The sequence below is a fragment of the Cibotium barometz genome, chromosome 13, assembly GCF_041138505.1.
Source record: "Cibotium barometz isolate CiBa-2024 chromosome 13, ASM4113850v1, whole genome shotgun sequence".
NCBI classification, from domain to species: Eukaryota; Viridiplantae; Streptophyta; class Polypodiopsida; order Cyatheales; family Cibotiaceae; genus Cibotium; species Cibotium barometz.
The window spans coordinates 60,429,845-60,446,968 of NC_141058.1; the positions used below are offsets into that span (position 1 = coordinate 60,429,845).

Sequence of the window (17,124 nt, forward strand, 5' to 3'; positions counted from 1 at the left end):
TATCTTGCCTTTGGTCCTGAGGGGATTCAGGGGGGTGTATGCATCTCAGTCGGTGAGCAGTTTCTCCTGGCAGTGCTGGGCTCCAGCACAATCGTACAGTAGAGAGCCCAGTAGGTGATCATCAAGGTTGGGGAGGACCTGGGTGGGTCTTCTCAACATTTATGCCCCCAACAGGGTGGCTGGAAGGACAGAATTCTGGATACAGGTGCGGCAGGAGCTTCCCCAGGCAGATTTTGGTGCATGGGAGGGGACTGCAATATGTTAGAGGAACCAGAGGATAGACAAGGAGGAGGAGTGGACACTCTATCCGGGGCTGAGTACTCCGCGTGGGAGGAGTTGATACACACCATAAGAGGACATGACCCTCGGCACCTACCGGAACTATGACGCATCCACAGGGCAGCCGTTTCTCAAGGTCGGATAGGAGGATACATGGACTGGACCTCTCCCGCATTGACAGATTTTATATGGATGAGTGAGCTTGCATTTGGGGAGGCATGATTGGCATCATTGCAGGCCATAGTAACATGGGACGGGGAACGGGGATGGGTGACGGGGATTCTTGGGAACCGGGACGGGGAACGGGGGACGGCATACAAAATATGCAATTTTAAGTAAGCACTCATTCAAGAAACTTAACAATACTAAAACAAAGTCACTTTACACTTCCAAAGCATCAATATTAAGTCATACTAGCAAAAAAATGGGTGTTACAAAAAAAAGGAGATCGAGCACCCAGGTGCCAAAGGCTAAAGCAAAAGACAAGGGCAAAGGCCTAGGCCCTAACCACGTAAGTGGCATACAAAAAAGAGACTATCACTAGAGTAGTACAAATGTCAAAAAGCCTCAAGGGGCATGTGAATTGCTGGCCTCATGATCATGGGTCCGTGCAATGCCTGCAGGCTCCATAGAGATGTCCTCCACTTGCTCCTCCAACTCCTCATCATCCTGATACATCTCCCACTCGGTAAATGCATCAGCCTTTGCAGTTGCACTCTTGCAAAGCATTCGCAAGTTTGCACTCACAAAGACTAGATCATTTGCCCGTTCCACCCCAAGATGGTTCCTCTTCTTTGATGTAATGTGACTGTATGAGCTCCAAAGTTGCTCTAGGCAAGAGGAACTCACTGCTTGGCTGAGAATGCGGATGGCTAGATGTTGAAGTTCAGGTCCATCTGAAACCAAAATCTTCCCACCACAAACCAACCCCAACTTTGAAGCGATCATCCTGTGCATCCATGTCTCCATAAGAGCCCTGAAAGCTCCTATACCTGGACAACTGGTCACGGATCTTCCGCCTAACATTTGGGTTAGGCACAAGTCGAGTCAAATGCCAAGGTTGAAGCTTTTGAAGGAGACTCGAGCGACGAGAGGCAAGAGCTAAGAGCTAAGAGCAAGGAGGTGTGTCTTCTTATAGCATGGAGGCTCTTCTTATAGCCATGGGCCAAGTGGGGAGGGGCTGCTACAGTGCGCCGCCCAATGGCTACAATGCGCCGACCCAACGGCTACAATGCGCAACGGCAACTGCCCAACAATCAGTTGACCGTCCCAGTACGTCCCGTCCCACAGCCTGAGTCGTCCTGGCGTCCCCGAAATTCTTTCCTGCTGTTACACCTCAGACTCGCACGTCCCCCATCCGTCCCCATCCTGTCTCCGTTCCAGTCCGTTGTGGAACACCGTCCCCCCGTTCCAGGGGTCCGCCCCCCCGTCCCCTGTGACTGTTGTTGCAGGCACCACGTTGTCGGACCATGCTTGTGTCCTCCTTCACCTAGAGGATCCCTAGATACTAGCGAGGCAATAGAGTGTTTGCATCCCAGAGAGCCTGGTCCAGCACCAAGATTGGCATGCATATCGAGGAGATTTGGGGAGCTCTCACCATTAGACATGGATCAATTGGAGCGGATCTAGACTTGGGTCTTGGAGAGATTGCCTCACTCTTACAGAGGGCAGCTTAGGATAGACCCATCACATTTCGGGAGCAGAAGAGGAGCCTTTGAAACACATCAATATAAGGTTCCACTTACTTGTGTGCTTGCCCAAGACCGATTGTCATTGTTTACCATCCATGAAGCTCGTCCGTTACTTGGCATTGCTGCATATCATCATAAGATCACAAAACAACAAAGGGAAAATCTAAGGGTTTGGCGAGTACTTGCAGCCCAACCTTAGGCTCCAAACTACGCGCGGTAGTAAGCCACCCACTGAACTAGACACTGACACAACCCTAGTAGGCTTGTGCCCACAAAGCATGTGTGTCCCATATCGCACACCCCCAGCCATCTCGGCTGTCATTAGCACTGTCCACCAGTGGATTTACCACTAGCTGGGACCCTTGGGATGCCCCAGTCCCAAGGTGGAGCTCCACAACTCAAATTGTGCACAAATGAGCGACAATCCCAACTATATAGCCACTCGATCAGTTCACGCTACTACAAGAACTGTCCGGCCGGCGTCTAATAGTAGCCACGTTATGCCCACAAAACACGGGACATAACATTCTCCCCCTCATAACGAGAGAAAGACTGAGACAATCCGGATGCTAGGGTTGAAGTGAAGCAACATTCTACCAAGTGTTGTCTTCATCAGAACGATCGCTCCATCTAATCAACCACTTAGAAATAATCCGATTACTAAGGGTACAATCCCTATGATCCACAATAGCCACTGGTTCGTGGGGAACATAGACTGATAGATCCTCAAGTCTTGTGAGCTCTTGGTCAGAAACTAAGTTATCTCCTACACCCAACACCTCTTTCAGTCTACTTACATGAAAGACAGGATGCTCACGTACTCCATTGGGGAGACGCAACCTATAAGCAACCTCATTAATCTTTTTCAAGATCATAAAAGGTCTAGCAAATCTCGGACGGAACTTATAGACTTTTCTAGTCCCCATTACCTGAGAGTCTTTTGGGATTCTCAAGTAAACCCACTGACCACCTTCGAGGACTCTAGCTGATCACTTTTGGTTGGCGTAAAGCTGCGCTTTGTCTTGCCCACGCTTTATGATCTCTCTTGCAAACTGCAACATGTCTTGCTGTAGTCAACCGCAGCGCCAACTCGGACTTTCTCCAAGCCAATCATCCATGGGGCTCTAGGCTGAAAACGATACATGAGCATAAAAGGCCGACTTGGGTAATGGTTTTTAGAATTGGCCATTCACATACCTTCCTAATTTTTTCATAATCAATGTGGACACCATTAACAGTTTTAACGTGTCCAAGGTTCGTCATCTATTGTTTAAAGAAAACCACATTTGCTTTCTTTAGCAAACAAGACTTCTTTTGAGAATATTTAACACAATTCTCAGATGCTTAGCATGTTCCTCGAGGATCCTACTATACATGAGGATATTGTCTATAAAGACAATCACAAACTTTCCTATACGCCACTGGTGTCAAAGTTCGGAAGAACGCTAAACTCAGAAATACTACAAATCCAACACAATCTTTTTTTTTTGTAAAACCAGTTGAAATTGCATTATATCATAAATGTACAAAAGGGTTTGACATCAAGAGGATGTCTGAACCCTAGAACTTAAAAACAGCAGTAGAAAAGTTCTATGCAAGATCAAGGCAGTGCTCAAGAAAAGAGCCTATCCCCTATCCATCAGAAACAGTAAAAGAAAAGCTGAACACAAGAAACATCCAAATCTTCCTCATGCACGGCATCATATAAGGACTGCCGCAACGAGGCTCGGAAGAAGTCATAAGGGTGCTGAAGGGGTGAATTCAGATATGCATGATTTCGCTGTAGCCAGAGGGTCCATAAGGCCCAGTATCTGATCCAATGGAAGAAAAGAGAATACTGTGACAAAGAAGCTGATAACGTGCCAAACATCCAGAAAAACTTGTAGAACCTGTGTGCAGGAAATCTGAGAGATAAAAAATAGGAGATCTTGTCCAGAAGGTCTCTGGAATATGAACAAGACCACAATAAATGCGGAATACTCTCAGTAGTATGATGACATCTTGGACAAAGAGGAGAGGCAATCCTTCTTTGAGCCAATTTCACTCCCACTGGAAAAATACCAACAATACATCTCCAAAGAAAGAGTCTCTGTTTCAATGGCATTTTCAACTTCCATATCAATGTCAGTTTTGCTTTCCACCAAGCTAAAGACTTATCCAGATACCAAAGAGAATTAGCATGCTGAGCAATCCATGGAGGAGGTAATATCAATCGATAAGCCTGTATAGAAGTCAATAGATGCAAAGGTTGAGAGGATAATCTTGAACTTGAAGACTGAAGATGCCAATCTTGAAGCCTGTCTCTTACATCCAATGTTGGAATCGGAATGAAAGGGTGTAAGAGATCTGCAATAGCTTTCCATATAGATCTATGATGCATCCCAATATTGTATTGTTGGCATGTTGCCGGAAAAGAAAGAATTTGCCCTCTAGTATCTACTACATCGTCAATGAACCGGATGCTCTATGGAAAACTATCTTACATAGAAGGGAAAAAACAGTGACTTGTTGGAGGTGCGCACACACACACACACTTTTTTTTTTTGTATAAACACACACACAAATTGCATTATATCATAAATGTACAAAAGGGTTTGACATCAGGAGGATGTCTAAACCTTATAACTTAAAAACAGCAGTAAAAAAGTTCTATGCAAGATCAGGGCAGTGCTTAAGAAAGGAGCCTATGCCCTATCCATCAGAAACAGTAAAAGAAAAGCTGAATACAGAAACATCCAAATCTCCCTCATGCACGGCATCATATAAGGACTGCCGCAATGAGGGTCGGAAGAACTCATAAGGGTACTGAAGGGGTGAATTCAGATATGTATGATTTCGCTGTAGCCAGAGGGTCCATAAGGCCCAGTATCTGATCCAATGGAAGAAAAGAGAATACTGTGACAATGAAGCTGATAAGGTGCCAAACATCCAGAAAAACTTGTAGAACCTGTGTGCAGGAAATCTGAGAGATAAAAAATAGGAGATCTTGTCTAGAAGGTTTCTTGAATATGAACAAGACCACAATAAATGCGGAGCACTCTCAGTAGTATGATGACATCTTGGACAAATAGGAGAGGCAATCCTTCTTCGAGCCAATTTCACTCCCACTGGAAAAATACCGACAATGCATCTCCAGAGAAAGAGTCTCTGTTTCAATGGCATTTTCAACTTCCATATCAATGTTAGTTTTGCTTTCCACCAAGCTAAAGACTTATCCAGATGCCAAAGAGAATTAGCATGCTGAGCAATCCATGGAGGAGGTAATATCAATCGATAAGCCTGTATAGAAGTCAATAGATGCAAAGATTGAGAGGATAATCTTGAACTTGAAGACTGAAGATGCCAATCTTGAAGCCTGTCTCTTACATCCAATGTTGGAATCGGAATGAAAGGGTGTAAAAGATATGCAATAGCTTTCCATATAGATCTATGATGCATCCCAAGATTGTATTGTTGGCATGCTGCCGGAAAAGAAAGAATTTGCCCTGTAGTATCCACTACATCGTCAATGAACCGGATGCCCAATTTCATAAGATTGTAAGCTCTGATTGGTTGTTGTACAGCAAGGGGAGAGTAAAAAACAGCACTCCAATGTATGCTTTCCATTCGAAGCGAGGAAGCTATAGAAGCAGGATGGGGAGACCATTCGATGCGAGAGAGCACTTTCTTCCAAGCTCTTGAACTTCACAGGATAGCGACGGGAAACCTTACCCTGTACCTTTCTTTCCTTATGTGCCAGTATCTGCTCGGGAATAAGAATCTCGTCAAGTTCCTCCGCTTCCGTCTGAGCCTCATCTGATACATCCTCAGGCACCCAAAACCTGCTTGCACTCCACCCAAGTGGTAAGCACAAGTCCTCGATGAAGCATAGTAGATCACCACTGCCAAACATAGAAAGAAATTGTCTTCCGAACCCATGAAGCCTCTATGAAGATACGACCGGTGACAAACTGTTGAATGTTTTGCACCATAACACTTCAACTGCTTCTTGTTCCTAGCCGACTACTTCTTGTCCTTGGTGTCTTTTCTCCTGAGCTTCATCTTCAGCTCTTGCTCTTCACCTCATGTAGGCAAAGACACACAACCCTGTGCACTTCCTTTTCACTTTCCTCATGTTGAAGCTTTTGATGTGACAACCACGGGCTCGCCTCCTTGAGAAAGTCGACGATGTGTCCCGGCAACGGAACCTTGAAACCGGCCAGACGGGCGGTGAAACAAACACTCGCACATAAAACACTTCAACGCCTTTGAGGACCTAGAAAAGGAAAACAAACAGGGGGAGCTAGAGTGCTCCTGCAAACAGTACATAGACACCGATTGGCCCCAAATCGCAGTGGCGCCCCTTGCGGTATTTCTATAATTGATCAAAAGAGCTTTGATTACAATAAGGCTGGAAACTCAGCCGTCACAGTAGAACCCCTGAAGCCTGCAAAGAACCTGCATCATGGCTTCTTGTCCACTCGGCATCCACAAATAAGTCCAGCCATTGTTCACATCGAAAGACTCTCTCACATTGAGTCTGCATATAGAAGCTTTCTCCCATAATCAAGGCTGCCACAACCATCCATAGCCTCTCACACTATGAACAGCATCACACCCTGACGCAGCCGAGATATATGCATGACGACTACCCGGCTCGCTGAAGCTCCCGCCTTCACCCTACGCACGCTGCTCGCTGCTCGCCTGCCCTCCTTGCGCCCCCTCTCCTTCCTCCGCCTGCCTGCCTTCGCTTCTGCGCCCCCCCCCCCACCCCCTCATCTCGCCATTGCGCCCCCCCCCTCTTCGCTGCTGCGCCCCCCCCCCCCCTCCTCGCTTGCTCGCCCCCCCCCCCGTCTAGCCTCTCCGCCTGCTCGCATCCCCCCCGCCTAGCCTCTTCGCCTATCTTCAGCAGCGCCCCGCCCCCCCCTTCCTTGCGCGTTGCTGCCCTCCCCCCCCCCCCTTTTTTTTTTTTCTTTTCGCATTGCGCCCCCCCCCCCCCCCTCCTCGCCTGCTCGCCCCCCCCCCCCCCCCGCCTAGCCTCTCCGCCTGCTGGCCCCCCCCCCCCCCCCCCCCCCGCCTAGCCTCTTCGCCTTTCTTCAGTAGCGCCCCGCCCCCCCTGGTTTTATCCTCCGTCTTTTCGCCCACTCCCCCCCCCCCTCCTTCGCGCTGTCTTCCACCCCCAGGGGGTTTTGTGTTTTTTTCCCTTTTCCTCCGGTCTTCCGCCTCTTTGTGTGCAGCCCGTTTCTTGCAGGTTTTCCGCTTTCGCCTCGCCTTCGCCTGAGCTTCAGACTCTGATGGAGACTCCTCCCGCCTCGTCTCAGAGGGACTCATCCGCAGCCCCCTCGCCCGCCCCCGAGGTCATCCCCATCAGGCTTTCTCTTTCGCCGGAAGAGGAAGCGAGCCTCACCGCAGAGGTGGAACGCCTCCAGGCTCATTCCACTATCTGCCGTATAGTCGGCACTCGCCCCAGCAGAGGGGAGATCAGGGATCTTCTTCAGGCCCGCCTTCTTGCAGATGTGGGCAAGATCCTGGATGTACAGCTCCTGGGCCGGGGCCATTATCAGATCGAGTTCGAGGCCGCCCAGAGCGTTGCCAAGGTCCTTGCCATGAGTCCTCTGGACATCAGGGGTGCTCGGGCTTTCTTCAGACCTTGGCAGCATGGATTTGACCCAGCAGCGGCGGAGCAGGGAGAGCGCCTCTTCCATATTACAGTTTGTTTCCCTGGTCTCCGCTGGGAGTATCTTCCGCTCCTCTCCAGGCTCGGAGCATTGGTGGGCTCGGTACTAGAGACGGGCCCCTCTGCTGCTTCAGTGGTGGCCAGAGCAGCGGGGCTACCCTCGGTCAGAGTGTTGGTGTCTGACATCTCCTCCCTTCCTAAGGTCATTCAGCTACCTAGGATAGGGGGGGGGTGGATAGATCAGAGAGTGGAGTTCTCGGGGCTCCCGAACCAGTGCTTCATTTGCAGGCAGGTCCGTCATCTGGCCAAGGCCTGCCCTCGCAGGAGACCTCGACCCTCACCACAGCAGCAGGCTACTGATGGCCCGCCCACAGATTCGGCTCGGCAGGCTGCCTCAGGGACGCCTGCTCAGGCCACAGAGACCTCGGAGTGGCAGCCTGGACAGGGGCGCCGCCGAGGGAGACAGCCACAGCAGCACGCCCAGAGACCGCTGCAGCAGCAGCCACAGTCTCATCCTCACTGGGTTCCCGTGAGGAACAGCTTTGCTCCCCTTCAGGAGGAGACCCCTGCAGCGACCGAGGACCAGGAGATGCCAGCTCCCCCTCCTTCACCCCCCCCACCCCCGTCCCCTCCCACCGCCTCGATTCCACCATCGCCTCCTCCCGCCCCCGCTCCGGTTTCGGCAGCAGCTCCCTCTCCACCTCCCTCGCCTCCCCCTCCTCCCCCTCCGCTCGCCTCACCTTCCCGGGAGACCCTGGCAGTTCCCTGGCGCTCACCTGCAGTCCGGAGAGCGCTGAGCACTGACCTCGCTCGAGCATCACAGAGGAGACCTATGCCGATTAGGGCCTCACGGATTTCATCTATCCGCAGTCGGCTGAGTCACCTTGGCATTAGACAGCGCTCGGAGGCCTTTGACTATACCTTCACACGGCTTTTTGGAGCAGAGGGCCCCCATGAGCCAGCACCCATTCGAGTTCATGTAGTGATACCTCCGGCCCGAGGGGAGGAGGCACTAGACTCAGCGGTGGCCTTCTCGTTCCCTCTATGTGGACCTTGTGATCGGGAGTGGACTCTTGAGCTCGCTCTCAACACTTTGAAGACTCAGGCAGTTGAGTTTTCTCACCACATGAGCGATCTGGAGGTGACAGATGTGATAGGTCGACTTTGGGAGTTGGCTCATTTTTTCTTGGATCCCGGGAGTGTGGATATCTCAGGGATTCGGCATTTGGTCGTGCGCATAGTGGCAGACTTGGCACGCGACCCTGGATATGTGAGTATACACGAGGTTTCTCTGTCAGAGCAGGAGGCAGTCGCCATGGGCCACAGCCACTGGCGCCTAATCCGGGATTCTTGCAGTACACCGGGTGGGCAGATTCGCAGCCGCTCGGATGGGGACTACTCTCCATCCAAGCCGCTTGCGAAGGCCCGCCGTACGGCTGAGACAGCATCCACCTCAGCAGGGCATCCATGAGGATCATCTCATGGAATGTACAGGGCCTTGGCGGAGCACACTTTATACGCTATCGAGGTTGCTTGAGGCAGGAGCTTCAGAGGTGCCTGGTTGGTGGCAGCATTGACATTTTGATGATGCAGGAGCACCACTTGGGTGAGAGCAGGATCCGGAGATATGGTTCGGTGATGCCTGGCAGATGGGACACTTTTTGGTCTGCAGGGTTTGGTCCTTTGGGTGGACAGGGAGGAGTATGCATGGTTATTGCAGATGTATGGCGGCAGGCCATTGTGGATCGAGGGGTCATTGTGCCTGGTAGAGCACAGTATGTCATTCTGAGGATGCATGATGAGCTATTGGGTGTGCTCAACATCTATGCGCCCAATCATGCTAGTGCCAGAGCAGAGTTCTGGACTCAGGTTACAGATGCATTGCCAGAGGCCGCACATTGGTGTGTTGGGGGAGACTTCAACATGCTTGAGGACCCGGCAGATAGGGTGGGAGGCAGTCATGTTACAGTGCACGGCATGGAGCTTGCAGCTTGGGACCGGTTTTGCATGTCACTGAGGATCACTGATGCATGGCAGCATGGGGCTTTCTCCTGGTCTCAGGACAGTCTTAGTTTCTCTCGGTCGGATCGCCGGCAGGGAGGGACTAATCTATCACGGATTGATCGCTTTTATGTGGGCGATTGGTTAGGGGAGCGAGGGGGCTCCGTCGGCATTCTCGCTGGCACCTCATTTTCAGATCATGCGCCAGTTATATTGACATTGGAGGAGGGGACACGGGAGCCCAGCTTGCAGTTGAGGATCCCAGAGAGGGTACTTGAAGATCCCAGTCTCGCTGAGGACATTGAGAGGATCTGGCATGATAGTCAGTGCTCTGACCAGGATGCAGCGGGCCAGTGTGCCCAGGGACTCATTGATCTTAGCTCTTTTCTGCACGCTGCAGCTTTGACACGACTGGGAGAGATTCGCGAGCGGGAGCAACGGCTGAGACGCAGCCTTGCTTCGCTACAGCGCCTTCAGGAGCAGCAGCCTGCATGTGAGTGGGTGGCGTCCCAGCTGAGCCAGGCACGCCAGGAGGTTAGAGAGGTAGAGGAGTAGAGACATGAGTTTTATTATCGTCGTCAGGCCTCTCAGTGGACGCAGCTTGGTGATAGAGTGACTGGGGAGTTTTTTGAGATCACTGGACCCCGTCATGCGCGAGCAGGAGTCCGCCAGCTTGGCAGACCGGATGGATCGGTAGCTACTGAGCTCGGGGAGATCAGAGCCATTGCCACTGCTTTTTATAGTGACCTGCTTTCAGCGGAGCCTGCCACTGAGGATCGAGATGTTTGCAGACAGACTGTGTGGGCCCATGTGCAGAGGAGGGTCACAGACCATATGCGTACAGTTCTAGGTGCGCCTCTGTCAGAGATTGAGCTTGCCGAGGCCTTGAGGGTCCTGCCGTGACATAGTTGCCCAGGGGAGGACGGACTGAAGCCGGCCTTTTTTATGCGCTATTGGGACCTTTTGGGGCCAGGCCTCCGCAGGGGCTTTCAGCATGTTTTGGACACTGGGGTGATGCCGCAGAGCTTTTCAGAGGGCTTGATCTATCTTATCCCCAAGGGGGAGGGAGTATCAGATGACATTCGGCATTGGAGGCCTATTACGATCCTCAATACTGTCTACAAGGTCTTAGCAAAGGCCTTGAGTTTGAGGATCCAGCCCTTCCTGGGGGAGTTGATTCATGCTACTCAGACAGGATTTGTCAAGGAGCGCAGTATCCTTGACAACATCTTTACTTTCTGGGAGGCGACGGCCCGAGCTAGATTTCTTGGCGAGGACTTGGTCGTGATGCTTCTCGATTTTGAGAAGGCATACGATAGAGTTGATTGGGGATTCTTAGAGGGCACTATGCTTCGCCTGGGCTTTGAGCCAGGATGGATCAGAGGGGTGGCAGCTCTGTATTCCACAGCTCGCAGCCAGGTGCTGATTGCAGGAGGACGGGGGCCGAGTTTTGAGCTGACCAGATCAGTCCGTCAGGGGTGTCCTCTCGCCCCTTTCCTTTTTCTCTTCTTTGCGGAGGCTATGAGTATGTATTTGACGGCAGAGGAGGTTGGTTTGAGAGGACTTCAGCTCCCAGTCCGGGGGGAGGATTTGCTTGATGCTGAGTTTGCAGACGACACGGGCTTATTTTTGCATGGCCAAGAGGCCAATCTTATTCGAGCTGTGAGCAGTCGCTCCAGGTTTTTAGTGCAGCTTCGGGAGCATTGATCAATTGGCGCAAGACAGTGGCCTTTTGGATCAGTAGTGCTCCCACTCCGGCATGGAGCCCGGACCCCGGTTTTAGATGGATTCCTCCAGGCACAGCAGTGCGGTATTTGGGATGCCAGATTGGCCTCGATTTGTCACCTGAGCAGCAGATTGCCCCGCTTCTTCTGAGCATTCGGAAGAAGCTATTGTATTGGAGTACAGCTCGACTATCCTTGGCTGGGAGGGTGGTGGTGGCAAATCAGGTGCTGTTAGCGACCATGTGGTACATTACGTCTTGCTGGATTTTCTCGAGCTCTTGCATCAACCAGGTACAGAGGCTGATCAGGAACTTTCTGTGGTCTGGGCGGGACGGTCAGCCAGCTCGGGCAAAGGTTGCATGGGCAGTTATTACACTTCCGCTGGCTCAGGGCGGTTTGGGCATTATAGATCCAGTCGATCAGAGTAGAGCCTTATTGGGGAAGCTCATTGTTCGGGGGTTGCTTCCAGGCGCTGAGCCTTGGAAAGAGCTCCTCTTGCAGCGACTGCAGGCTCGGGCGCCCCCTGCAGGGGGTACTTGGGCACCAGAGATTCGCTGGATCTTCATAGAGATGAGGAGGACAGGCCTCAGTAGAGGATGGGAGGACAGATTTGCTTTGAGTATCCTGAGAGCTTGGGAGCTGCTGAGACCGGGGCTCTCTCAGCGGCCTCCTTCTTGTGTTGAGGAGCGGGCCAGGCAGCCGCTCATCTGGAGCCCAGCGGTTCGTACGGAGCAGGGTCATATGCTGGGTTCTCGGCCTCGTCTAGCCTGGGGACCTTTAGCGGCAGGCCCAGCTCGTAGTTTTGGAGACTGGCAGGCTTTCTGCAGTCTACCAGAGGAGATCCAGGTGGAGAGGCTGAGTCACTTCAGAGGGGGGTTGATTATGAGGGATGATATTCAGGAGGCACTTACAGAGGAGTGGTTCACACCTCTCGAGCCAGTGGCCCCACGGTGGATGGGAGCCTTTACACAGTTGGAGATCCTGATTGCTGTCAGAGCTAGCACTGAGGATGGCAGATGCCTCTACTATGAGATTCAGGATGAGGGCAGACTCCAGAGAGTGGAGGTGGAGTCACCTTTAGTTGCAGAGTGCACCTTTCAGAGGATTCGGGTAGTGGCTGCCGCTTCTCGGAAGTGGCATATTGACCCCGACCCTGCTGATGTGCTCCCGGATTGGCGCATATGGGCATATGCAGCGCGCCCCTTGGCCCGACTACAGTGGGACCCCGGAGAGTACGAGTGGCATGATCCTTATGCATCCCTTGAGGCCACAGAGATCACCTTTTTCCAGTATACTGTTCGGTTGGGACGGCATATTTTGACGGCGAGGAGGACGGTTTCTCCAGCGGCAGCGGGGCATTGGCGATTGCAGGGACTCTCACAGGAGTTCCTGGAGGATTTCTGGGCTCGGCTCTGGGCTAGTCGGCAGGCCCGCAGGATCTCGGCTTTTCAGTGGCTGGTCGCCCACAGGGGCTCAGCAGTTGGCACTTGGCTTGTTTACAGCGGTCTTCCGGCGGCCTGCGTCCGATGCGGCCACCCTATGGAGACACAGAGACATTGCCTTTGGGACTGCCCTCAGGCACAGCAGATTTGGCTGCGGATACTGCGTATTCTGGGCCCCCTCTCTCCAGAGGGTGTGTTTACGTGGGGTGCCGCTGCTTGGTCGACTTCGTCAGGGCCTGCTATGGGCTATGAGATGGAGCAGGGCAGTCAGGCCATCAGATTTATTAGGGGCCAGCCTCGCCTGGTTCCGGCACCGGATTTCTCGTCCGCCAGCTGGACACAGGAGAGGGATTTACGATGGGAGCTCCTCAGCAGCCTCACCATCTGGTTCACCTGGAGGGCCCGGTGCTTTACGGCCTTTGAGGGGAGATTGGAGCCACCAACAGAGACTGTACGGGGGATTTGGCAGGAGTTGATCCACACCCTGCGAGGACAGTACGACCGCATCCGGGGAGACTCGGATGAGGCGATCTTACGGCGCCAGGCCTTTCACACCACTTGGCGCTGTGGCCCGTTCTACACCTTACACACGGGATCCCCCCGTTGGCACTACAGGCCACCTGTTTGGCTCTTCCCCCCCCCTATTGTATGATTTAGCCGCTCAGTTCTTTATACTGATGCTTGTATTTTGCAGCACCTAGGGAGAGTCTCCCGGGCTGCCATGATGTATTCACTGCTCTTCTCTCTCTTAGGAGCAGGAGAGATCTTTTGTAGCCCTATGGGCGTTTTTATATAACTAATGAAAGGATCTTTTCTCGGAAAAAAAAAAAAGCATCACACCCTGACACATCCAGTGCTTTTGCATCACAACACAGACTCCCAAACTGTCTCTCAAAAGAGAACTCGTATCACAGCACAGCATACCATACAGTCGACACACCTGTACCAACCCTCTCTACCTTCCAAGGGTACTATCCATCTCTGTCATGGATTCCCTGTCCCTTGTCCAATGAGTAGCAAGGCTGTACCATACATGTGTCCATTCCTGTACCTTCTGCCTGCATGTGACCTATCTCCTGGAGAAACCCAAAAAACATGTTTCCTCGAGAAACCTACGACCTGTTTCCACAAGAAACCTTTAGGTCTGTTTCCCTTTGAAACTTCTGTCCTGTTTCCATACAGAACCATTCATGACACCATTCAACAACAGTGCCAACAACGGCATACATCTAGTTACCTGTTCCCTCATGAATTATTTGGAAACATAGAGATGCCCATAACTGTAGGTCCCTCTGTTCCTTTCTAGCAGGAAGAAAAACAGTCTGCTCCATGAGCACGCAGCCATGCGAGCTTGCTTCACTCCCATGCCAAGAAACATAACCAAGTGACCTGTACTTGCAGCCGGAAACCCAAGTACATAGCTGAATTTGCAACCAACCAAAAACAGCCCATAAACAGTCCTCAAACTGATCTCAAAACAGTCCCGAACCCAAAGCAAAGAGAAGCTGAAAGTTCCATCAGTTGAATGCCATCGACATGATGTCTATGTTCAGGAAAAACCAGCCCCTAGTGTGCAGCTGTCTCGTGTATCAGCTGTCGTACAGCAGCCGCCTGTACCAGCTGTACCTATCCGCACACATATGCCTGCAGTCGTACAGTCGTACACCTGAACCTTCAGTCGTACAGCTGCCACGTGGATTGTACCTGTAGCTGTACCTGCCTGCGCCGCCTGTACCTGCAGCAGCCTGACCTGCGTCGCCTGTACCTGCAGCAGCCTGACCTGCGTCGCCTGTACCTGCAGCATCCGTACCGTGTACTGCAATCGCACAGATCCACATGGGCTCTTCTGTGCGCAGCCAAAAACCAGCAGCCCACATATGCAGTTGACTTCTCCTCTCTTCCACGCATGAGAACTTGCACACCTCTCCAAAAAGCAAGAGAAAGAAAAGAAGAGAGAAACGTGGGCCTCCAAAAGTGGAGTAGTCTCTATAAATTGCCTAGGGGCCTCTCAAGGCTTTAAAACCTTTATAACTTTAATTTTTTTTGCCCACCAAAGGTTATAAAACCTTTTTAAATTAAAGTATCTTTGCCCCCTTCACACTTGGGGTTGTCCACACATGGGCTTCTTTTTGACTCCAATCTGATGCCATTCACACTGTCCACCACGTCCCCGTGCACACCTGCATACTGTCCAGAGAAAAACACAGGGTCGTGACAAGCACCGTACTTGATGCTTCAGAGTTTCCAATTCTGACATAATATCTGTAGATTGATTTCCATGCTGCTTTTCCTGCCTTCACGGTCAGTAGTAGTTGAAAGTTGAAACATGCTCTTTTGAATCACTTGCCATAGCAATTGTGTTGGTTGAAAATCAGTTTTCTGAGTGTCCACAATCTCCTGTTTCTCGAAGAGAACATAAAACTTTGCTCTGATACCAATGTTACAATTGAGAAGAATGCATAGACTTAGAAATACTGCAAATCCAACACAATCACAATTGCATACATCATGGGATCATACATCCCTCTCTGATACATCATGTCATAACATAACTATCATGATCACATCAAGAGACATTCCTGCACAATACACAACACTAGGGGTCGAGGATGGGCCCCATCCTCCCCCCTTATGTTCCTTCTCTGTGCACCACACAAAGTGTCTTCCAAACTTTTGCCATGAGTATAGACATTGTTTCTGGGTTTCCAGAGGCCAAAACTAGCCCAAAACTTGGATTTTCAGCCTCTAAACTGTATGGCCAGCAGAGAGAGAATGTTTTGCTAGTTTCCAATCAGTGAAAGTACCACCTGGGAGTCATCGATCAGCATAGAAGATGTCAAAACAGCCATGATTTTTAGTTTTCAACACCTTGGTATGAGTTCTCTACAGATTATGTCCATCTTACCTTGTTTTGATAATCATGAGGTAAAAAGTGAAGGAAAAACATACAGATGTAACGATCTAGAAGATTCGAGAACTTAGCGATAAGCTCTTGAAACTCTTGGATGAAAGCCTCAAAAGGCCTCCGTATTGAGTGTATTTTCTCAAGTCGGTGAAAATTCAAAGTTTCATCAAGCTCTCTAACAAAAGTCTCCAAGAACACAGTCTTGAAGTTTTCCTAGGTTCTAGGAGCCATGAGTTTAGACTCGAGATCTTGCCACCAAGCGAAGACACGACCTCTTAAAAACATTTCTACCACCGTTATTTTATGCTCCTAATAGTAACGAACAATGGTGAAATGTATCTTCCAATGACTTCACCAAGCTCTCACAAAGTTTGGATGACGCTCCTCCTTAGAAAACAAATCCGGAATAAAAGGAGGATACGTTCCAAAAGTACTCAATGGCCCAACATATGGGTCATTGTTCACTTTGAGCTACTCCAGTTTGTAGATCCTGAACTTCTTGGAGTAACTCCGACGCTTATTCGTAGGTTGCATGGCCAGGATGGAGCTATTGTTCCCCCCCCCCCCCCCCCAGGTGAAAGCCATCGCCACACAGACTTTTTTCGATCCCTCCTCACTGCTGTCCCACCATCTCCACAGGTGGTGGAAGCATGCAAGAGGGTCTAGTGGCACATACGAGGGAGGTGGTTCCCCTTTCTCTTCGGTTATTCTTATTGACACCATTCACTGTTGAGGAGTTGGCGGAGGCATTGATTGCACTACCCAGGGGCAAATGCGTAAGGATGAAGTGCGCGGATCGAAGAGAGAACGGAGCTTCAATGGTGGATGCTATGCAGGTGAGAGAGAGAGAGAGAGAGACAATGACACAGTGTGTGGGTACAATAGTGTACCTCTTTTTGGTTTTTTTGGATAGGTATATAGTACATAGAGTATAATGCCGGCGGGCAGGCCGAGTGGTCAGGTACATTTCCCTTTATTTCCAACAACCTTCCCCCTAAAGGCAATGTGCCCAAAGGTAGAAGAAAAAGAATCAGCTAAGTCTAAGTATGTACAAAGTTGAAGAGACTATACCTATCCAATCCCCATCATCTGTCGGCAATGGGCAAACCGCTCTACTGGAAGACCCTTCGTGAGAAGGTCTGTAGGGTTATCATCAGTGTGTACCTTGACCAGCTCAATGCTCTTGCTGTCAAGTACCTCCCTTATGAAATGATACTTCACCTGTATGTGCTTTGTCTTTGCATGAAATACAGGGTTCCGTGCTAACATGATAGCACTCTGACTATCACAGTGGAGGACAGGAACCTCGGTAATACCAAGCTCAGTAATCAAATGTGACAGCCATAAGGCCTCTTTGCATGCCTCAGTGGGAGCCACATACTCTGCCTCTGTAGTAGACAATGCAACACACTTCTGCAACCTAGAT

The 17,124-nt window shown here is 50.8% G+C and overlaps 1 protein-coding gene across 10 annotated transcripts in view; it reads left to right on the forward strand.

The window, feature by feature from the left end:
- The window catches only part of LOC147632902 (S-adenosyl-L-methionine-dependent methyltransferases superfamily protein), a 150,461-nt gene that overhangs the window by 39,459 nt on the left and 93,878 nt on the right, over nucleotides 1-17,124 (forward strand). The gene's annotated exons all lie outside the window — the stretch shown is intronic.